This window comes from Oncorhynchus kisutch, linkage group LG21, assembly GCF_002021735.2.
Source record: "Oncorhynchus kisutch isolate 150728-3 linkage group LG21, Okis_V2, whole genome shotgun sequence".
NCBI lineage: Eukaryota > Metazoa > Chordata > Actinopteri > Salmoniformes > Salmonidae > Oncorhynchus > Oncorhynchus kisutch.
The window spans coordinates 20,776,117-20,799,202 of record NC_034194.2 but is presented as its reverse complement, the minus strand read 5'-3'; the positions used below and the strand labels follow the sequence as shown (position 1 = coordinate 20,799,202).

Genomic DNA, 23,086 nt, shown 5'->3' with positions numbered 1-23,086 from the left:
GAACATGGCCAGTTGGTATACAGCCATGATTACTATAAGTTTAAGTAATTGTGGGCCCCCTGGAGGTCAGGACATCTGGGAACATGGCCAGTTGGTATACAGCCATGATTACTATAAGTTTAAGTAATTGTGGGCCCCCTGGAGGTCAGGACATCTGGGAACATGGCCAGTTGGTATACAGCCATGATTACTATAAGTTTAAGTAATTGTGGGCCCCCTGGAGGTCAGGACATCTGGGAACATGGCCAGTTGGTATACAGCCATGATTACTATAAGTTTAAGTAATTGTGGGCCCCCTGGAGGTCAGGACATCTGGGAACATGGCCAGTTGGTATACAGCCATGATTACTATAAGTTTAAGTAATTGTGGGCCCCCTGGAGGTCAGGACATCTGGGAACATGGCCAGTTGGTATACAGCCATGATTACTATAAGTTTAAGTAATTGTGGGCCCCCTGGAGGTCAGGACATCTGGGAACATGGCCAGTTGGTATACAGCCATGATTACTATAAGTTTAAGTAATTGTGGGCCCCCTGGAGGTCAGGACATCTGGGAACATGGCCAGTTGGTATACAGCCATGATTACTATAAGTTTAAGTAATTGTGGGCCCCCTGGAGGTCAGGACATCTGGGAACATGGCCAGTTGGTATACAGCCATGATTACTATAAGTTTAAGTAATTGTGGGCCCCCTGGAGGTCAGGACATCTGGGAACATGGCCAGTTGGTATACAGCCATGATTACTATAAGTTTAAGTAATTGTGGGCCCCCTGGAGGTCAGGACATCTGGGAACATGGCCAGTTGGTATACAGCCATGATTACTATAAGTTTAAGTAATTGTGGGCCCCCTGGAGGTCAGGACATCTGGGAACATGGCCAGTTGGTATACAGCCATGATTACTATAAGTTTAAGTAATTGTGGGCCCCCTGGAGGTCAGGACATCTGGGAACATGGCCAGTTGGTATACAGCCATGATTACTATAAGTTTAAGTAATTGTGGGCCCCCTGGAGGTCAGGACATCTGGGAACATGGCCAGTTGGTATACAGCCATGATTACTATAAGTTTAAGTAATTGTGGGCCCCCTGGAGGTCAGGACATCTGGGAACATGGCCAGTTGGTATACAGCCATGATTACTATAAGTTTAAGTAATTGTGGGCCCCCTGGAGGTCAGGACATCTGGGAACATGGCCAGTTGGTATACAGCCATGATTACTATAAGTTTAAGTAATTGTGGGCCCCCTGGAGGTCAGGACATCTGGGAACATGGCCAGTTGGTATACAGCCATGATTACTATAAGTTTAAGTAATTGTGGGCCCCCTGGAGGTCAGGACATCTGGGAACATGGCCAGTTGGTATACAGCCATGATTACTATAAGTTTAAGTAATTGTGGGCCCCCTGGAGGTCAGGACATCTGGGAACATGGCCAGTTGGTATACAGCCATGATTACTATAAGTTTAAGTAATTGTGGGCCCCCTGGAGGTCAGGACATCTGGGAACATGGCCAGTTGGTATACAGCCATGATTACTATAAGTTTAAGTAATTGTGGGCCCCCTGGAGGTCAGGACATCTGGGAACATGGCCAGTTGGTATACAGCCATGATTACTATAAGTTTAAGTAATTGTGGGCCCCCTGGAGGTCAGGACATCTGGGAACATGGCCAGTTGGTATACAGCCATGATTACTATAAGTTTAAGTAATTGTGGGCCCCCTGGAGGTCAGGACATCTGGGAACATGGCCAGTTGGTATACAGCCATGATTACTATAAGTTTAAGTAATTGTGGGCCCCCTGGAGGTCAGGACATCTGGGAACATGGCCAGTTGGTATACAGCCATGATTACTATAAGTTTAAGTAATTGTGGGCCCCCTGGAGGTCAGGACATCTGGGAACATGGCCAGTTGGTATACAGCCATGATTACTATAAGTTTAAGTAATTGTGGGCCCCCTGGAGGTCAGGACATCTGGGAACATGGCCAGTTGGTATACAGCCATGATTACTATAAGTTTAAGTAATTGTGGGCCCCCTGGAGGTCAGGACATCTGGGAACATGGCCAGTTGGTATACAGCCATGATTACTATAAGTTTAAGTAATTGTGGGCCCCCTGGAGGTCAGGACATCTGGGAACATGGCCAGTTGGTATACAGCCATGATTACTATAAGTTTAAGTAATTGTGGGCCCCCTGGAGGTCAGGACATCTGGGAACATGGCCAGTTGGTATACAGCCATGATTACTATAAGTTTAAGTAATTGTGGGCCCCCTGGAGGTCAGGACATCTGGGAACATGGCCAGTTGGTATACAGCCATGATTACTATAAGTTTAAGTAATTGTGGGCCCCCTGGAGGTCAGGACATCTGGGAACATGGCCAGTTGGTATACAGCCATGATTACTATAAGTTTAAGTAATTGTGGGCCCCCTGGAGGTCAGGACATCTGGGAACATGGCCAGTTGGTATACAGCCATGATTACTATAAGTTTAAGTAATTGTGGGCCCCCTGGAGGTCAGGACATCTGGGAACATGGCCAGTTGGTATACAGCCATGATTACTATAAGTTTAAGTAATTGCTAAAACTAACTTATCAATCTAAATAGTTAGCTGATCAACTAATTGAGTGACTGACAAAATAAGAGAGACACTGCTAATGCACAAAATGTTACTTAGTGTACTCCACTAGTGGCCGGGGGCCCTAAGCAACTGCTTATGCGTGTAGCTGGTCATGAATAGAGCCGATGTGACTCCTTACTCTACACTGAAAACAAATATGACTGCAACATGTAAAGTGTTGGTCCCATGTTTCATAAGCTGAAATAAAAGATCCCAGAAATGTAACAAATGTACAATACGCTTATTTCTCGAAAACGTTGTGCACAAATGTGTTCACATCCCTATTTGTGAGCATTTCTCCTTTACCAAGATTATCCATCCACCTGGCAGGTGTAGCATATCAAGAAGTGGATTAAACAACATGATCATTACACAGGCACCCCTTGTGCTGGGGACAGTGAAAGGCCACTCTAAAATGGGCCGTTTTTTCACACAACACAATGCCACAGATGTCTGAAGTTTTAAGGGAGTGTGCAATTGGCATGCTGACTGCAGAAATGTCCACCAGAAATGTTGCCAGAGAATTGAATGGTAATTTCTCAACCATATGTCACCTCCAACGTCGTTTTAGAGAATTTGGTGGTACGTCGAACCGGCCTCACCAGCAGACCACATATTGTATCGTGTGGGCGAGCAGTTTGCTCATTTGGTGGTGGGGTTACGGAAACCCAACACAATTGCATTTTATCGATGGCAATTTGAACGCACAGAGATACCGTGACGAGATCCTGAGGTTCATTGTCGTTCCATTCATCCACCGCCATCCTTGTTTCAGCATGACACAATTCCTGGAAGCTGAACATGTTCAATGGCTATGGCCACCAGATGTCACCTATTGAACATGTTTAGGATGCTCTGGATCAACGTACGACAGTGTGTACCAGTTCCCGCCAATATCCAGCGACTTCGCATAGCCATTGAAGAGGATTGAGAACATTCTACAGGCCACAATCAACAACCTGATCAACCCCATGCGAAGCAAATGCCTAATTTATTTCTAATGACTTATTTTCTTATTTGAACTAACTCTTTGAAATTGTTGCATGCTGCATTTATGTTTAAGTATACATGTTAGGCATGTTTGATCTACATAGCCTATTTATCTTAACATTTCAAAACATCCAATACTGCCGAATCCAGGTATCTTTTTTATTTTCTTACTCCAGCATCAGGACCGTACATCAATACAGACACATTGTGGTTGGTTAGGGCTTTATCATCTACATCTTCAGTGTGGTGTCATTAAAATCGTCATTTCTCAAAAGGCAAGGCAATGTGATTTTTTTCTTCCTGAAAATGTTGGACCAGACCACGCAGAGCAGCGAGACAGATTTGTACCCCCCTTTTAAGTCCCTCAATATATACTTACTGTCATGCTCTACTGTAGATTGTAACATGCATAACATGTCATTGTCTTACATTTCCAACCATTCATGTACCGAAATTAAAAAATGCATACATAGACAAATCAAATGTTGCTGGCACAAGTAGCACGTGTCCCTGCATTGCAGCACCCTGGGATGCAGTTTCCCCAGATTTCCCCCCCGGGTTGGACGAGTCACATCTCCCTAAATTGATTGACACACTGAGCAGCCAATGGCAGATGAACCTTTTGAGGAAGAAATTGCAGGAATTGAGGCATTAAAAAAAGGCAACATTGTCTGCACCCAAGTACAAAATCGTTTCAGTTTATTGAAAAACATTCATCTCACATATATAAGTAAGCATAATTACATCCCCTCAACAACCTGAAGGGTAAAAGCGAGTAGTGATAAAGCTATTAGAATCTCCTTCATACGGAGCCTCTGCAGAGGTGGTAACATGAGATTACAGACTGTTCAACAAAACAGAGAGACAAACTGCTGTCTAATCACAACGTAGTCCAGAGAGGGGCAGTCTTTCCATGTGTACAATTCTGATCAGGTCCAGTATGAACTCTGCCAGCTGGGTCCCAGTGGTGGTAAGACAAAGATGAATTGAATCCTTATGAATCTGTAAGGGATCAAACAAAAATATATACATTCTCATGCCACACTGGGCAATTCATAATCTTGCAGACATGAAGGAAATTACTTACAGAACCACCAATGAGTAGGCTATGGAAAAAAAAAATGGAAAAAATAAATAAAAGTTCATCACTGGCTCTAGGAAAAAGTATGACGTGAAAGTGTCTGTCGTGCAGCCTCAATTTAGCTGCCTGATGATTGAGTTAACGTCCATCCCTCTGGGCCCTGGGTTGCCAATGTTCTTCAAAAGACCTGCCTTGTCCCTGGCAGCGTGACGAGCCACAGACAGCCTGAACGGCCATATGAAGTTGCTGACCACACGGAAGTTCATCCCCACAGAGTAGATCTCATGGATCAGGTCCTCTAGACAGATTATGCCGTATTTGCCTGAGAGGAGACGGAAACATTGTACATGTATCTCAATGAAAATCACTGTCGGAAAACCACCATTTCATATTTTCTGTATGATCAAATCAAATCAAATCAAATTTATTTATATAGCCCTTCGTACATCAGCTGATATCTCAAAGTGCTGTACAGAAACCCAGCCTAAAACCCCAAACAGCAAGCAATGCAGGTGGAGAAGCACGGTGGCTAGGAAAAACTCCCTAGAAAGGCCAATACCTAGGAAGAAACCTAGAGAGGAACCAGGCTATGTGGGGTGGCCAGTCCTCTTCTGGCTGTGCCGGGTGGAGATTATAACAGAACATGGTCAAGATGTTCAATGTTCATAAATGACCAGCATGGTCGAATAATAATAAGGCAGAACAGTTGAAACTAGAGCAGCAGCACAGTCAGGTGGAAGTTGAAACTGGAGCAGCAGCATGGCCAGGTAGACTGGGGACAGCAAGGAGTCATCATGTCAGGTAGTCCTGGGGCATGGTCCTAGGGCTCAGGTCAGTTGAAACTGGAACAGCAGCATGGCCAGGTGGACTGGGGACAGCAAGGAGTCATCATGTCAGGTAGTCCTGGGGCATGATCTGAGCGTGATGCAACATTTTGATTGCTAAATTTGACATGCACATACAAAATGTATCAAGACTTGTTACATCATACTGATGAAAAATACATACTATAAATGGATCCTTACCCATATGCTGCTCAATGAGTGTGTTGTCTGTGAGAGCGACCTTTTGCTTGTTAATCTTTGCCTGTCCTCTTTTCAAGATCAGCTCAACAAACAGAAACCTGTTTAGTGTGAATAATTCACCTCATTTGTATAATACATTGTCAAACTAGCTGGTTCTACAAGTTAAGTGAAATGTCTTCACTGCAAGCTCTAAACCCAACAACGCAGTATTACTGAACAAAAATATAACATGCAACATTTTAAAAGATTTTACTGAGTTACAGTTCATATGGAAATCAGTCAATTAGGTCCCCAATCTATGGATGTCATATTAGATAGTTAGTCACAGATCCATAGAAATAAATTAAAAAGGGGCGTGGTGTGACCATTTTCCTTATGCAGAGAGACACCTTCTCAGAGTTGATCAGACTTGATTGTGGCCTGTGGAATGTTGACCCACTTCTCTTCGATGGCTGTGCGAAGTCTCTGAATATTGCCGGGAACTGGAACACGCTGTCGTACGTCAATCCAGAGCATCTCGGACATGCTCAATGGGTGACATGTCTGGTGAGTATGCAGGTCATGGAAGAATTGGGACATTCAGCTTCCAGGAATTGTGTAAAGATACTTGCAAAATGGGGCCGTGCATTATGCTGAAACATGAGGTGATGGCGGTGGATGAACTGCAGTACAAAGGGCCACTGGACTTTGTCACGGTATCGCTGTGCATTCAAATTGCCATTGATAAGATGTTCAATACATTGACATCAGCAAACTGCTTGCCCACAACGCCATACACGTTATCTGCCATGTGCCCGGTACAGTTGAAACCGGGATTCATCCACGAAGAGCACATTTCTTCAGTCTGCCAGTGGCCATCGAAGGTGAGCATTTGCCCACTGAAGTCGGTTACGACGTCAAACTGCAGCCAGGTCAAAACCCTGATGAGGACGACGAGCACGCAGATCAACTTCCCTGAGACAATTTCTGCAGAAATTCTTCACTTGTGCAAACCCACAGTTTCATCAGCTGTCCAGGTGGCTGGTCTCAGACAATCCTGCAGGTTATGAATCCAGATGTAGAGATCCTGGGCTGGCGTGGTTACACGTGGTCTGCAGTTGTGATGATGGTTGGACGCGCTGCCAAATTCTCTAAAATGACGTAGGCAGCTTATGGTAGAGAAGGGAACATGACATTTTGGCAACAGCTCTGGTGGACATTCCTGCAGTGAGTATGCCAATTGCACACTCCCTCATAACTTTTAAGTTCCTCGGCGTACACATCACAGACAAAATGAATTGGTCCACCCACACAGACAGCATCGTGAAGAAGGCGCAGCAGCGCCTCTTCAACCTCAGGAGACTGAAGAAATTTGGCTTGTCACCAAAAGGACTCAAACTTCTACAGATGCACAATCGAGAGCATCCTGTCGGGCTGTATCACCACCTGGTATGGCAACTGCTCCGCCCACAACCGTAAGGCTCTCCAGAGGGTAGTGAGGTCTGCACAACGCATCACCGGGGGCAAACTACCTGCCCTCCAGGACACCTACACCACCCGATGTCACAGGAAGGCCATAAAGATCATCAAGGACAACAACCACCCGAGCCACTGCCTGTTCACCCCGCTATCGTCCAGAAGGCGAGGTCAGTACAGGTGCATCAAAGCTGGGACCGAGAGACTGAAAAACAGCTTCTATCTCAAGGCCATCAGACTGTTAAACAGCCACCACTAACATTGAGTGGCTGCTGCCAACACACTGACTCAACTCCAGCCACTTTAATAATGGGAATTAATGGGAAATGATGTATCACTAGCCACTTTAAACAATGCTACATAATATAATGTTTACATACCCTACATTATTCATCTCATATGTATATGTATATACTGTACTCTATATCATCTACTGCATCTTTATGTAATACATGTATCACTAGCCACTTTAACTATGCCACTTTGTTTACATACTCATCCCATATGTATATACTGCACTCAATACCATCTACTGTATCTTGCCTATGCCGCTCTGTACCATCACTCATTCATATATCTTTATGTACATATTCTTTATCCCCTTACACTTGTGTCTATAAGGTAGTAGTTTTGGAATTGTTAGCTAGATTACTTGTTGGTTATTACTGCATTGTCGGAACTAGAAGCACAAGCATTTCGCTACACTCGCATTAACATCTGCTAACCATGTGTATGTGACAAATCAAATTTGATTTGATTTGAACTTGAGACATCTGTGGCATTTTGTTGGGTAACAAAACTGCACATTTTACAGTGGCCTTTTGTCCCCAGCACAAGGTGCACCTGTGTAATGATCATGCCGTTGAAATCAGCTTCTTGATATGCCACACCTGTCGTCAGGTAAAATGCTCCTTTACAGGGATGAAAACAAATGTGCACATTTGAGGGAAAGAAGCTTTTTTTGCAAATGGAACATTTCTGGGATGTTTTATTTCAGATAATGAAACATGGGACCAATACTTTACATGGTTTATATTTTTGTTCTATGTGAAAATAAGGTAGAACAAAACACAAGAAATACAAACAGGACATGAGAAAGTAAGCCATATACAGGGTCAGTTCTAATACCATATTTATCATGTGCAGGGATACTGGAGTGATAGGGGTAGATAGGTATAGGGGTAAGGTGACTAGGCCTCTGGATATATGATAGAGTAGCAACAGTGTACATATTTGTATGTGAATGTGTGTGCAAGAGTATAGGGTCAGTATCAATGTGTATGCATGTTATGTGTGTCAGTCAATGACTGTGCATGAGTGTGCATAGACAGTGCGAAAATAAAATGCGTTCAAATTAGTGGATTCTGCTATTTCAGCCACACCCATTGCCAACAGGTGCATAAAATCAAGCATGCAGCCATGCAATCTCCATAGACAAACACTGGCAGACTTTCAATGTGGCAACGTCATAGAGTGCCACCTTTCCAACAAGTCTGTCCTGGTTCAAATGTAATTAGTGTTATTGTGAAGTGGAAACGTCTAGGAGCAACAACAGCTCAGCTGCAAAGTGGTAGGAAACAAGCTCACAGAAAGGGACCGCCGAGTGCTGAAGCTCGTCAAAAATGGTCGGTTCTTGGTTGCAACACTCACTACCAAGTTCCAAACGGCCCCTGGAAGTAACGTCAGCACAATAACTGTTCATTGGGAGCTTCATGAAATGGGTTTCCATGGCCGAGCAGCCGCACACAAGCCTAAGTTCACCATGCACAATGCCAAGCTTCGGCTGGAGTGGTGTAAAGCTTGCCGCCACTGGACCCTGGAGCAGTGGAAATGCGTTATCTGGAGTGATGAATCACGCTTCAACATCTGGCAGTCCGATAGATGAATCTGGGTTTGATGGATGCCATGCAAACGCAACCTGCCGAATGCATAGTGCCAACTGTAAAGCTTTGGTGAAGGAAGAATAATGGTCTGGGGCTGTTTTTCATGGTCGGGCTAGGCCCTTAGTTCCAGTGAAGGGAAATCTTAACACTACAGCATACAATGACATTCTTGACAAATCTGTACTTCCAACTTTGTGGCAACAGTTTGGGGAAGGCTCTTTCTTGTTTCAGCATGACAATGCCCAAGTAAAAAGTGAAGTCCACACTGAAATGATTTCTAGAGATTGGTGAGGAAGAACTTGACTGGCCTGCACAGAGCCCTGACCTCAACCCCATAGAACACCTTTGGGATAAATTGGAACACCGACTGCGAGCCAGGCCTAGTCGCCCAACATCAGTGCACGACCTCACTAATGCTTGTGGCTGAATGGAGGCAAGTCCCCGCAGCAATGTTCCAACATCTAGTGGAAAGCATTTCCAGAAGAGTGGAGGCTGTTATAGCAACAAAGCAACATATTAATGCCCATGATTTTGGAATAAGATGTTAGAGCAGGTATCCACATACTTTTGGTCACATAGTGTACAAGGGTCAACTCAGTCCGTGTAGCCATTTTGTTTAATATTTAGCAGTCTTATGGCCTTGGGATAGAAGCTGTTCAGGAGCCGGTTGACATCAGACTTGATGCACTGGTACAGCGTGGAAGCAGAGAGAACAGTCTATGGCTTTGGTGACTGGAGTCTAACGATTGTCCTTTCACAGCGCTGTTGCGCCTTCGACTGTGCGTGGACCATTTTAAGACCTTAGTGATTTAGAGACAGAGGAACATGAAGCTATTGACCCGCTCCACTGCAGTCCGCGATCTGCGCCTTGGTCTTACTGACATTGAGGGAGAGGTTGTTGTCCAGGCACCACACTGCCAGGTCACTGACCTCTTCCCTGTAGGATATATCCTTGTCACGGTGATCAAGCCTACCAGCGTCGTGTCGTCAGCAAACTTGGTGTTGTGGGTGTGCCATAACCAGCCTTTCAAAGCACTTCATGATTGCAGATGTGAGTGCTACAGGGTGGTAGTCATTGTAGCATGACACCTTAGAGTTAATAGGAACAGGAATGATGGATGGTGGTCAATTTAAGACGTGGGGATTACAGACTGGGACAAGGAGGTCGAAAATGTTAAGATGCCTGCCAGCTGTTCTGCGCATGCTCTTAGAACGCATCTTGGAATGATGTCCGGCCCCGCGAGTGTTGACCCGATTAAGAGCTTTACTCACTTCAGCCTAGGAGAGCGAAATCGCCCAGTCCTCTGAGTCGGTGGAGGCCCTCACGCACAGCACAGTATGCTGTTATTGTTGTTGAGTTCTTCTGGTACTGCGGCATCATTGGGAAAACGATGGCAGGATCTTCCTTTGTAATCTGTAATCGACTGTAGCCCCTGCCACATGCTGGAGTCGGAGTCTGGAATTCCTACATTGTCCTTTTGCTCATTTGATGACTCTGCGGAGGTCTTAGTGGGACTTCATGTACTTGATCCCGTCCTCAGCCATAGCCTCAAGGCTGGCTGCCCTGTGCGCGGTAGCCCTGTCCTTTAGCTTAGCGCAAACCTCAGTGTTAACCCAGGGTTTTTGATTGGGGAAGCAATGAACCATCACTGTGGGGACATCGCCGATGCATTTCGTAATGAAGCCGGTGACTGAGGTGGTGAGCTCGTTGAGTCTCGTAACATATTCCAATCAGCTCTAGCAAAGCAGTCCTGTAGCATAATCTCTGATTACGATTATCATTTCTCAACGGAACATGTCACAGATACTTCCTGTTTGAGCTTCTGCTAAACTTGATCTGATTTGCAGAATGGGGATGAGGGAGGGTGTTGTATGCCTGCTTGTGGGTAGAGTAACAGTGGTCTAGGACTTTATCGCCCCTAGTGGTGAAGGAGAAGTGTTGGAAGTTGGGCATCACGTGTCTTAACGACGCAGAATGAATATCGCCGGCAACAAGAAAAGCAGCCTCCGGGTGCAAGTTTTCCTGCTTGTTTATAATTTGTTCTTTTTTTTGTTCTGAGGTTGAATGTATACAACAGTCATGATAACAGCTGAAAACTCCCTCGGGAGGTAAAAGGGTCGGCATTTGATCATCAGGTGAACAATGGTTTGAGACTTCGAGACACCGTGCTCGAGTCAGAAAACCATTTGTTGTTGATGAGACAAACTCCTCCCCATTTCCTTGACAGTCCGCTTAGTGAATGGAGAAGCCATCAAGCTGGATAGCCATTGGGGCAATGTTTCCTCCAAGCTGCGCGCGGGAGCACAGCTCCCCGGGGACTGCTGGGCAGAAGAAAAATCAGCCCGTTCAGAGAAGCACGAGATTGAACTCCACTCAACTTCCTTTAGTTTTCTCATGTTAGTTAACACCATTAACTTTTCCCTTTACCGTGGGAAGTGTGATCAAATTAACGCAATATCCACTTTCAATGCAACATACCAAAACAAAAACGAGCTATGCAAGAGATTTTTGTGGCAGAGCGCATCAGAGTAGGATTCTATTGCAACTCAGACCAGTACCCTACACAGAGCAGTGCCCCATAACCAATCTAAGCTGCAGTAAGCCTATATGCAAATAGACCATTGGTCTATGTGGCCCGATTCAGGAAACTAGGCTTATGTCGCAATTCACAACTTCACAAGAGAGCCGTTAGAACGTAAAAAATGTTATCTAGCTACATTTAACAAAATACTTGTTTTAGTGTGCCAGAGAGCAGAATAACTGATTCATTTTTGAACACTCAATACCTGTTGAATATGTCCGTGTCAGTAAACATTGGCAACAAAGCGTAATTCAATTGATGCCAGCAGCACAGTTAGTCACCAACGCTCTGGATAGCCAGCTCTGCTAGGGTGAATAAAATGGTCAGAGTGGGGTGTTCTCTCATTATGTGTCTGGAAGTAGCTAGCCAATGTTAGCCAGTTAGCTTGGGTGCTTGACTGTCGTTGTGAGGTCAGAGCTTTTGGATTAACCTTACTTATTGGCCAGAGTGTCCAGTGTGCGCTCTGAAGGCGAAACGCTCTGCATTTACAAATGGACAATCTGTCACCAACGCTCTGGATTACATAACAGCCTAACCAGCTATGCTAGGGTGAGTAATGTTCAGTGAGCTGTTCTCTCTCTCTCTTAAAATGCCTGGAAATACCTGGCAAGTTAGTACAGAATGCTCAGATCAACTCTTAAAGAGATGGGTGTGGCTAAGGCATAAGAGGGTGAGAACAATGTTGATTGGGTGTAGACAAAGGGCACTACAATAGTAGTACCAAAACAGTGAAAGACTTAAAGCATAATTACTTTCCCATTGTTTCCTCAAATGCAGTGTATGATATACCATTTTGTAGCTCCGAGTCTCTACTTGAAATTCAAAATGTTGCTACAAGACCGAATCCAGCTGGTGAGTCACACATGGATTTATGCCATTCACTTTGAACTGTTTTACAACATAAGCCACGTCGATTATTATGTGCTTGTTTTGCAATCAAAGAAAGAGCTGCATGTAGCCACGTGTGCACTTTTGTTCATATTCTTTGCTAGATCGTGAGTTATTAGGCCAGTTATAGCTCATTTATAGTCAGCAATGTGGGAGTGATTGCTTCCAATAAGGGCACTAAACATGTATATTTCTAGCCATCTTTGAAAAGAGCCAGGTCGAGCTTTTTATGTCTTACAATGGGGCAATGTTGTTATTTGAGACAGGCTTGAATAAGTGAAGTCGCCAATAGGCAGAGTGTAGCATAATATGTCCGATTGTCTGGAATAATGGTATGGGAATAAGGAATTTTGTTTCTTGTTCCTGTTCCTAGTTTCTTGCATCAAACACCACAACAAAATGTTTAGTCACCTTATCTGAAGGACAAGTGGATAAACAGGTTAATGTCAAGTTTTTTTTCTCCGAAAACTCTCACGGAACATAGGCCTACATTGAACACCACACATTGGCTACTAGTGTAGGCTGAATGATAGAACAGCTATTCACATGTTAAGATGTTATGGGATGCATTTTCTCCATTTTTTTTATTTTTTTAATAATAGGCCGCTCTGATAGGCCCACACTACTTGGCCACTTAAAATTGTCAATTAAATCGGGTACAGCCTCACTGTTCACAGTAAGCGCGCACCAGAAATTTCACAAGGTTCACAAGTTTGCCCTCAGCAGACCTGAAATTCTCAGTGACTAAAAATATTAGAGGGAACATTGCATTGTATCTTGTCCGAAAGTCATGTTTCAGAACAGCAGAGAATATTGCAGTCCCTTTAATAGCAAATCCGCGATCAGAGGTCATCCATCTTATTTTCAAGTGACTGAACAGATGAGTCGAAGTTGAAGGCGGAATTGAGATAAGCAACTGCCGATCTGGTGTTCAAAAGTTATTGTCGGTTATAAGAAGTGATAGCGGATACATCAAAGTGGAGTCACCTCATTACATCAAGTTGCTAAGCTTTTCATTCTCAAGTCAGACCCTCCCCTCTTACTTACCCCAATGCCACATAAGGCTCAACCATTTTCAACATGGCCATAGAGGTCTCGTTCATTTTGACAAAGGCACCGCTGAAGATCTTTCTTAGTCATAACATCTGAACCACCTTCTGAACTCCGGGACTCTTTCAATCCTGCACAGACAGAAAACATGAAAATATGACCTCGATATTCAGCCAGACCACTAAAGAGGAACTGGTGAAAGTGTAATTTCAGATGATTGTGCTTAGTCACTACTCCATTGTGAGTATACACAATAGGTGTGTGAACACAAACAGTTTCAGCTCTATTCTTCAGCTGCAACAGCCTAAAGTGTCTACATATCAAAGCACTTAAAATGGTTTGAGAATAGTGTTTATTTTAATTTGTTCTTAGTCCGGTTATTTTTTTTGAAGTAGTCGTGTTCTTTGGTTGTGGTGTTCTTGTACAATAGTTCTCATGTTCTGTATTTTGTGGACACCAGGAAGAATAGCTACTGCTTCAACAGCTAATGGGGATCTGAATAAAATATTAGCTCAAAAAGGGCTGCCAACAGCTTTATTTGCACCACCTTTGCAATCAGGTCATGTAGCTACAGATTTCAGTCAGAGCTGATCTCCTGATACGGGTTTCATCGCGATGCTTTCTATGGCTATCCTTCAGGAAGTCCTCCAAGCACTTGAACTTCAAGGGTTTGCCTTTGGATACCTGGATGAACACAATCTACACTTGTTGATGTCCAACAAATTCATCAAAACGTTTATGGTAAATGACTGGAAGACCACTATGGTAAAACTGACCACAGCTAACTACCTTTCCCTTCTCTAGAAGTGCACGGTTTTGTGGCTTTGATAGGCCTTCCTCTTCTTCAGAAGGTTCTCAGGAACCAACTTTATCACCCTCTTCGCTCTAAACACGTTTCAGATTTGATTAGTCGTATGTACAGGATACACATGGTATACACCGTCCAACGAAATGCACACTTTCTGGTTCCTTTTCGACAATGCAACAATAAGAAATGATAAGATAATACGAACAAAATAAATGTACAAGGCAACATAAAAAGACATCTCAACACTAATATACAGATTATACAATGGTGAGACAAAAATTAAAGCACACTGAACTATAGACAACTTCCCAGTACATAACACTGACGTCATGCACAGATGCGAGCGACTCTTGGTGGCAGTAAGAAAGACGTCGCCATCTGCGCCAATTCAACAGCCTATATTTACGTTATTACTCATACGCTAATAATTATGTTTTGAACAGTCGCATAGATTGCATTTGGTTGTGGTATTTTCAGGAGTTGGCTAGAATACTAACGCTCACTGATATAGGCTGTAGCTAAAGCTAGCCAAAGAGCCATTTTACTGGTTGAAGTGTTTTAAGTATAACGCAGTTGATTTGCGATGACAAACACATTAAGCGTGACATTCATGCGAACATTAAAATCCAAAAGTAGTGTTAAATGCACTCATAAGAAACTCCCCCTTGATCTGCCACCAATTTGGGCGCATCGCCCTCGTGCGACAATGTTTGCAAACATAGAAATGGGTCTATTGACAAGATTATTCCCCTATCCAGCTGTGACAAAAAAATGCCTGACATTCGGATCTGATTGAGTGAAATGAGGCTAGCTAGCCAGTATTTGAAAGCAAACGAAAATAAAGTTACATGCCATGCTGATCACATTGCACAATTATTTGTTTGCAGATTGTGTCGTATTACCTGTGTCGAACCCGTAAAATGTAATTATGTTTGCATAGTTCCGGCTGATGGGACTATCATGTGTAACTGACCCATTTATCTAGCGCTCTGTATTGCGCTAGATAACGGACTTCTATTGGACTGACATTTAAACTAGAGAATGTATGAATATTATTAATTTAGCAAAGGATGCACTTAGATCGACATGAAAACATACGTACTCAGCATCCAGTTCTGCCATCACGAATCCGATGCATGCGTAACAATATGTGCTGTCGCAGAAAAACTACGTCGGAGACTCCCCATCCTTGCTATGTCTAATCTGCCACCTAGTGGCGTGCGAAGCGAAAAACAATAACAAGTGTTCAGTCTCTCTCTAAAAACAATAGGTATTGTCTTGAACATATTTCTGACATGATAATGTGTATGTAAAGTACAATGTGTACGAAATAAATGGAGGAATAAACTGAACAGTGCAAACTGACTTCATTGCCAAATTAGAGTTATCCCACTATGTGAACTTCATCTTCGAGGTACAACACAGATGCTTGTTAAAAATTTAAAAAACACAAAAAAAACATTCATAACAAAAACCTCTATAAGAGGATTTTACATCTCTATGGTGACATTTCAAGTGCAGCTTGCTTCCTTGCCCTCTCCTCGGGAACGAGCCTATTTGCTGTCATTGTGCGTGCACGAGCTACCATTGTTTGTTTGTGTAGCGACATGTTGAAAATGGCGGAGGGGAGAGACCTACGCGACATAAAGAGTCAAATATGAGTAAAACGTGAATGACAATTTCAAAACCGCAAATTGGATTTCGTAATAACTTAATTTTTGAAGGCGATACGGAGTAATGTATAGCTGAAAACAGCGACACTATTTTGAATTAGCCAACATTGCTAATCTCGCTAGCTTCAATAGTGTTTTTTTTTAAACTCGCAGGCTTGTTTGTCAACATTAGCCAACAACCATGTTCTCCCTGGCTTGTGTTAGACTGCAGCGCCAGACTACATTATCCATAGCGTGTGGAAGAGATTGATTCATGGAGCGGCAGAACAGAAAACCAAGGCACCCGAACTAGCTGGCACTGGCCGCCCAATTTACGGGCTTTACTGTCAAATTTTTACATCCGAATTAGCCCATTTATGCATGGAAATTGAGCGTCTAACTTTAACCAACGACAGATTGCATTGAAATTGAATAAATACAGAAGATAAACACCAGCGTATACGGAGATTGAGGCAGGTAAGTCAGCACAACACCCTACAGAACTGCCGCAAAATAGTTTGTGGACTAAACCAGATTTAGCCGCGGACTGCGAGCAAGCTAACGTTAGCTAGTAGCGAAGGATCAAACGTGAAGTGGGCCAGTTAGCCAGCTAACGTTGACCTTCCAGTAAATCATTCAATTGAAACCATGTATTTGATAACGATATATTAAAACGTTAATTTGTGAGATTGCAAACAAGTTGATTTGTTGAAGTTTGTTGCATGTAAGGAAGACGGCTAACGCCGACGTTGAATCCTTGACCCAGGAATGGATGTGATTTTTGTCAATGTCTCGTTATGGAGTAGTAGAACACGTGCCTCTTGTTTGCCAGTTGGCGAACTATCTGTACTTAAAATGCAATCTTCGATCCAATTAATTGTTTTCATTAGCTACATTAGTGTCCCTATTTGGTTAATCAAACATTATAGTACCGTTTGGATTAAGTGCGACCACGCTGGGAAGTTAAAGTTCTCCCTACCTAGCCATTGATTCAAGGTGAATTGGGCGTATTTTTATTGGCCAAGGTAGCTAATCAATTAGGGATCCATTTGTGACGATGTTAACTTCATTGACTGATTTGCACCTGCGTGATTGGACTGGAGAGTGAGGCTCAATTATAGAATTATGGACGTTGCTTTGGCCACACGACCAGTCAGACATTTTCATCGGTCAAATTCAAGTACATATAGTGACATTGTCCTCCGTTGTGGACTGTCTTTTGTTACACATAGTATTTTATACCATGGTATTGTTGAATTACTTGTTTTTGATTGGCATTCTAGAGCATGCATTAGTTCCCTTTATAGAGTACCACAGTGTGAGTCATAAAACCTAGTGTCAAGCAAAGAAATGGTTCGAATATTTTTACCACCAATCATTTTCCCCATACGGGTTTTTAGAAACACTTAAAGTAAGGGCTGTGTTTTTTGTAGGCTTACCCTGGCATGATGTTTTGATAACTGTGTAAATCTCTCTAGGACAAGGTGACTTATCACTATATTCGCCTGTATTTACCCCCCCTATCTAATAAATTGGCTACGTTTCTTTAAATTTGACAATTCTGTGTACTCTCGTGTGGCAGTTTTACATTGACGCTACCTGTTAGCAAATCAAATGTATTTATATAGCCCTTCGTACATCAGCTGATATCTCAAAGTGCTGTACAGAAACCCAGCCTAAAACCCCAAACAGCTTTGGAGATTATAACAGAACATGGCCAAGATGTTCAAATGTTCATAAATGACCAGCATGGTCCAATAATATTAAGGCAGAACAGTTGAAACTGGAGCAGCAGCACTGCCAGGTGGACTGGGGACAGCAAGGAGTCATCATGTCAGGTAGTCCTGGGGCATGGTCCTAGGGCTCAGGTCCTCCGAGAGAGAGAAAGAAAGAGAGAATTAGAGAGCACACTTAAATTCACATAGGACACCGAATAGGACAGGAGAAGTACTCCAGATATAACAAACTGACCCTAGCCCCCCGACACATAAACTACTGCAGCATAAATACTGGAGGCTGAGACAGGAGGGGTCAGGAGACACTGTGGCCCCATCTGATGACACCCCCAGACAGGGCCAAACAGGAAGGATATAACCCCACCCACTTTGCCAAAGCACAACCCCCACACCACTAGAGGGATATCTTCAACCACCAACTTACCATCCTGAGACAAGGCTGAGTATAGCCCACAAAGATCTCCGCCACGGAACAACCCAAGGGGGGGCGCGAACCCAGACAGGATGACCACATCAGTGACTCAACCCACTCAGGTGACGCACCCCTCCCAGGGACGTTATGAGAGAGCCCCAGTAAGCCAGTGACTCAGCCCCTGTAATAGGGTTAGAGGCAGAGAATCCCAGTGGAAAGAGGGGAACCGGCCATGCAGAGACAGCAAGGGTGGTTCGTTGCTCCAGAGCCTTTCCGTTCACCTTCCCAAAGGTGTCATTTGGGGTGGCGTGCCGGATCTTGCTGGGATTTGTAGTTTTGCATGATGTATACTTTGATTCTAATTAGCATTTTCGATTCTTTGAGTAAATGGAGCCAAATCATTTGATAAGTCACCCTGTCCTAGAGAGATTTACATGGTTAGCAAAACATCTCGCCAGGGTTAGCGTACATGAAACACAGCCCTTATTTTAAGTGTTTCTAAAGTTCCCTATGGGAAAAATGAATGGTGGCAAAATGATTGGAAGCATGTCCCTGTTTGACCGCTAGGTTTTATGGGTATTATGACACCTCCACTGTGGGGCTGTTTTTGCATGGTAGAATTCAATGGCTATGGTTCATTTCTATGTTTGCGCTGCTTTTGAAAGCAAAAGTCAAATTGAAAACATTGGCATTGTTGAATCAGATTTTTATCATAGCAAGCTAGGACTGATGGTTTGGTTAGCTAAACTAGCAAGTATGCATGTATACCAATGCAACTACTGTCGCTATCTAGTGAACTTGCTAGCTACTTTAAACAATTTTTTTAAATATACTTTCAAATGTTACATTGTATTGGGATTTGTTCAGCCGTGTTGATTTCTAGATGCATTTAAAAAAATTAAATAATAACCTTTCGAACATATTGAATCAACAAACTTGCTAGCTACTTCAGTGGGTGTTGAACACATTTATAGCGACAAATGCGTTAAATTATAGCCTTAATTATAGCCTTGGTATAAAAAGGATAATCAACTCGTGGCTCTATGCGTTCTCTGGAAAATAAGGCAACTCTGTGGAAGGTCAGTTCTACTCCACTAGCGTGTCGTAGAACACACCTTCCTCATCGTTCATCATTTTCTATAGAATGCATATCCTCTTCATTATCCCCAAGGAAATGTATTGAATTCTTATTAGCTTAAGAATCCATATTTTAATTTGGGGTTCTTTATGCACATCTTTGGTTGTAAATGCAGTGCAGTTAGGATAGGCTGAGCAAAAAGTGTGTGTATAGGCTATAGGCTACTTGCCTAGACCTCGTTGGCTGTGTTTAGACATGCAGCCTAATTCAGATTTTTTTTTCTTCTCACTAATTGGTCTTTTGACCAATTAGATCAGCTCTGACAAATATCTAATGTGAAAAGATCTGATGTGATTGGTCAAAAGACTGAAGTCAATGCAATCAGGCCTCAGCTATGCAGGTCAAAGTTGGTACTCTCTTCACCAGCAGTTTCATTTGCTTTTGTTTGTCGCACTGCTATCAAGCTCCGGAACAAATAGGTCATATTTGACTACTAGTTTGCACTCCTTTATCAAATCTTAATAGTCTTTATTTCCCCCGTCTGGATTTATTTCCTCTTGCTGAAAGAGAGTAAGAAATGTATCACACTCATTAGGACGGTGGGTTTGGGTAATAAACAATATGTCGCAAGAATCCACAACCTTGTTACCTGCAACATTCTAGCACAGTAGCAGATGAATTTATATGGCCATGGCCTTGATTTGAGCATTTCTTAGAAGAGGGAGACTTGACTGACACATTGTTATTGTATTTCCCTGTGTCATAAAAGAGGGGAAGATGGTCAGGGTTTAGGATAGATTCATTTTGAACTGTTTGTGACATCATTTTGATTTGTAGGCTTAAAGTGTCAATCAGCAGTTGAAACAATAACAAAGTGACCCCCTGACCCCTGTTTCGGTGACAAGCTGAGGGATGGGGCTGGAGAAGCATCACCACTCTCATATACAGAGCTATGGATGCAAGGACTGACCATGATATCAAAATTATAGTTTTGACCATGTTTTGGGGCTATACAGTGTTTTTTTGTAAACAACCGTTTACTTTGTTTACAAACATTGGAGTTAAACAAGCATATATTTTGGTTTCTGATGGGGTACGACAGATCTACTAAGCTCAAGAGACATTTCTAAGTTATATTCTTTAAGAATCCATGGGTACATATCATTAATCTATTAGTCCCAAAATAGATGTAGTAACCTCTGACTGCCCCTTTAATATTAAAGTTTATTCATAATGTAGTGGGAGCTAAATCAGACCAGATCTTTTATGATTTGCCTAAAATGTAAATTTAAGCACAACCATTCTCGACAGCCTTTTCAGTGTAGTCATGTTTAAAGCATTCATTTTCACAAGCTTAGTGAGGAATTTGTTTTTTTTAACCCAAGGCACCTGCATTAGTGTGCATGGGTTAAAAGGCGAAAAGCTTCATATAGGCTAAATGATTTTGGTAGTATTATAGTGATGAAATGGTAAGATTGATTTTACATTGGTGGTTTTAATGGACAATCATGATCCAAAACCTTGTGAGGATGATCAGATTTCTGTGTGTGTGTGTGTGTGTGTGGTGGAGAGGAATGGAACGGGTGCTCAGCTGTGCCTCCACAGCCGTCAGAGAGCTGACCTACATTCTCCTCTCCCTGGAAAAAAGCTTGTGCAGCAGGCTGTGTGAATTTGTGGGGGTAGGGAAGGAAATAGAGTGAGAGGGAAGAGAGCGCTGTGGCGCATTCACTGATTTTGAGCTGAATAACCAGATCCCAGTGTCCCATTAATTATTTTATCGGGGCATGCTAGGAAGAGAACTGAGACAACCGTTTGTACAGTGGAACTGTACTGCGGGAGTGAGATGCTTGTCTGTGGTTTGGCAGGCAGTGTGACTGACTCCCATGGGCCTCCCTTTAACTTGTTGTGGTGAAGAGAACTTTTTTTTTTTCTCACATACAGTAGCATCTGCTGACTGGATCTGTGCCCTCAGGAGTCATTTGAAACAGATTTGAGAAACGGTAGTGAAAATCTCACCCCCAAAGTTCAAAGTACAGGATGTTGTAGCAGGTGAAGTGCTAGAGGAACATCAGTCAGTGTTAACGGCCTGCTGCATCATGCCTCTTGTGTCTTGAGACGGTTTTGTAGCGGGTGTGTTGTCACTCCTTTAGGCTCAATTTTATTCTAATAGAGCATCTATTAGCCTATTTGTTGAAAAGTCTGGTTGGTTTTACTTCAGCAGGGCAGATGGGGAGCAATGTATTGCCTGTCAGTGATGTCATATTTCCTCATCATGGAGGGATGAGCTATAGGCTGCTAACATATATAGTCACAAACGTGCCACGGTAAGCGGTGAATGTCTCATAGACCTCAATGGGAGAAGGGGGGGCTAAACGCAAGCCATTTTGCAAGCGATGCGGTACATGGCGCTTGCTCCCGTGAACGGCGCCACTGGCTCGGTGCTAGAGGTGCCAAAAGTTTCAATTAGCTGAAGGCTTGAGCAACTGCCATGCATGGTGGACCAGTAAGCATCGTTCATCTTGTCAGCCTGTCCCAGATGGTCCTCCAGTAAACACTAAAGTCTCTCTCTCTTCTCTTTTGAGGTCCTGCTCGCTATCTTCTCCCCCAGTGGGATGGTGCTGCATGACAGGGAGGCCTTGGCGCCATAGCCCCCTCTCCTGGATCCTACCCGCCCCACCACCACCCCCCTCAGAGCAGAGGACCACCACAACAGCAGTCCCCCCCATGAGTCACCCTCTGGAGCCCTAGATCAAGTAATTGTGACCCCCTTCTTCCCCTTATATACTGTACTTACCTCAATTGCATCCCCTGGTTCCAGTCTATCTTTTTGCTACATAGGCACGTTTCCTTGCCTGTCCCCTTAACTAGCTTTCTCTGGATAAAGGCCTGGTTTATCGTGAATTCGTAGACATATTGGATTGATTGATCAATTAGCTTATTCATCTAACCCTCTTCACCCCCCCCCCCCCCCCCCCCCCACAGCGTGCTGAAAGAGTGAATATTAATACTTCAAAATGTCCTCTGTATGATCTCTCTTTTTCTAGCAGTGATCATTAGGAAGTTAATAGAACAATATTGCAGAAACCTGAGTAGACTGACTTTGTCACTGTTACATTGTTTACACCCTGGTAGCCAGTCCTTACAGATGAGTAAGGGGGACAAAGAGAGACAGGTCAGGTCATTGTGCTGCTAAACCCCTTGTCCATACAGGGAGTGTTCAGTGCAGGAACAACACAACACAGATGGGGCTTGTATCTATCTATATATGCTGCTGCCTGTAGCATGTAATCACAATTCTGTAGCACAGAATCAACCAAACTAGGATATGCTGATAGGAGTCATGCTCCATACAGGATAGGAAATAAACCTTTTTCCAATGGCATTTTTTTGACCTTGTGAACTCATTTTCGGGGGCATTTTGAGGCATTTCCAGGGCATTTTCATTTGCGATCACTAAACCGAACTTGGCCTACCAAGAACATTTTCTGCAAAAGCTTGTGAAAGCTCTTGCATGTCAAAGGTACTGGAGTTTCGCAGAAAGCTTTGCGGAACATTGTGGTGGCACGATCTTGAGTGGTCTTGACCCCCACCCAATCAGCATTCCATCTCTCGATTGTTGAGTTGTTTACCGTGGTTTTGACCGTTGACTTGCTCAGCTCAGTGGTAGAGGTCTTTTTCTACTTCTGCTGTTGCCGTTGTTTTTTGAATTACACTGAACAAAGGTATAAACGCAACATGCAATAATTGTAAAGATTTTACTGAGTTACAGTTCATATAAGTAAATCAGTCAAATAAATTCATTAGGCCCTAATCCATGGATTTCACAT

The 23,086-nt window shown here is 43.3% G+C and overlaps 2 protein-coding genes and 1 pseudogene across 4 annotated transcripts in view; 1 reads left to right on the top strand and 2 right to left on the bottom strand.

The window, feature by feature from the left end:
• Positions 1-13,677, bottom strand: part of LOC109866335 (sodium-dependent multivitamin transporter-like) — a 58,197-nt gene extending 44,520 nt beyond the window's left edge. Inside the window, exon 1 of the mRNA XM_020454969.2 lies at positions 13,571-13,677. The gene's annotated coding sequence lies outside the window, so the exon portion shown is untranslated. The remainder of the gene's footprint in view (positions 1-13,570) is intronic.
• LOC109866208 (60S ribosomal protein L7-like 1) lies at positions 4,277-15,503 on the bottom strand (annotated as a pseudogene).
• A 442-nt stretch (positions 15,504-15,945) lies between these two features.
• Positions 15,946-23,086, top strand: part of LOC109866207 (nuclear receptor coactivator 1) — a 95,590-nt gene continuing 88,449 nt past the window's right edge. For 2 of the 3 annotated variants that reach the window (XM_031800216.1, XM_031800213.1), the window contains exons 1-2: positions 15,946-16,510; positions 21,842-22,012. The gene's annotated coding sequence lies outside the window, so the exon portion shown is untranslated. The remainder of the gene's footprint in view (positions 16,511-21,841; positions 22,013-23,086) is intronic. The other variant, XM_031800214.1, reaches the window with a different exon arrangement.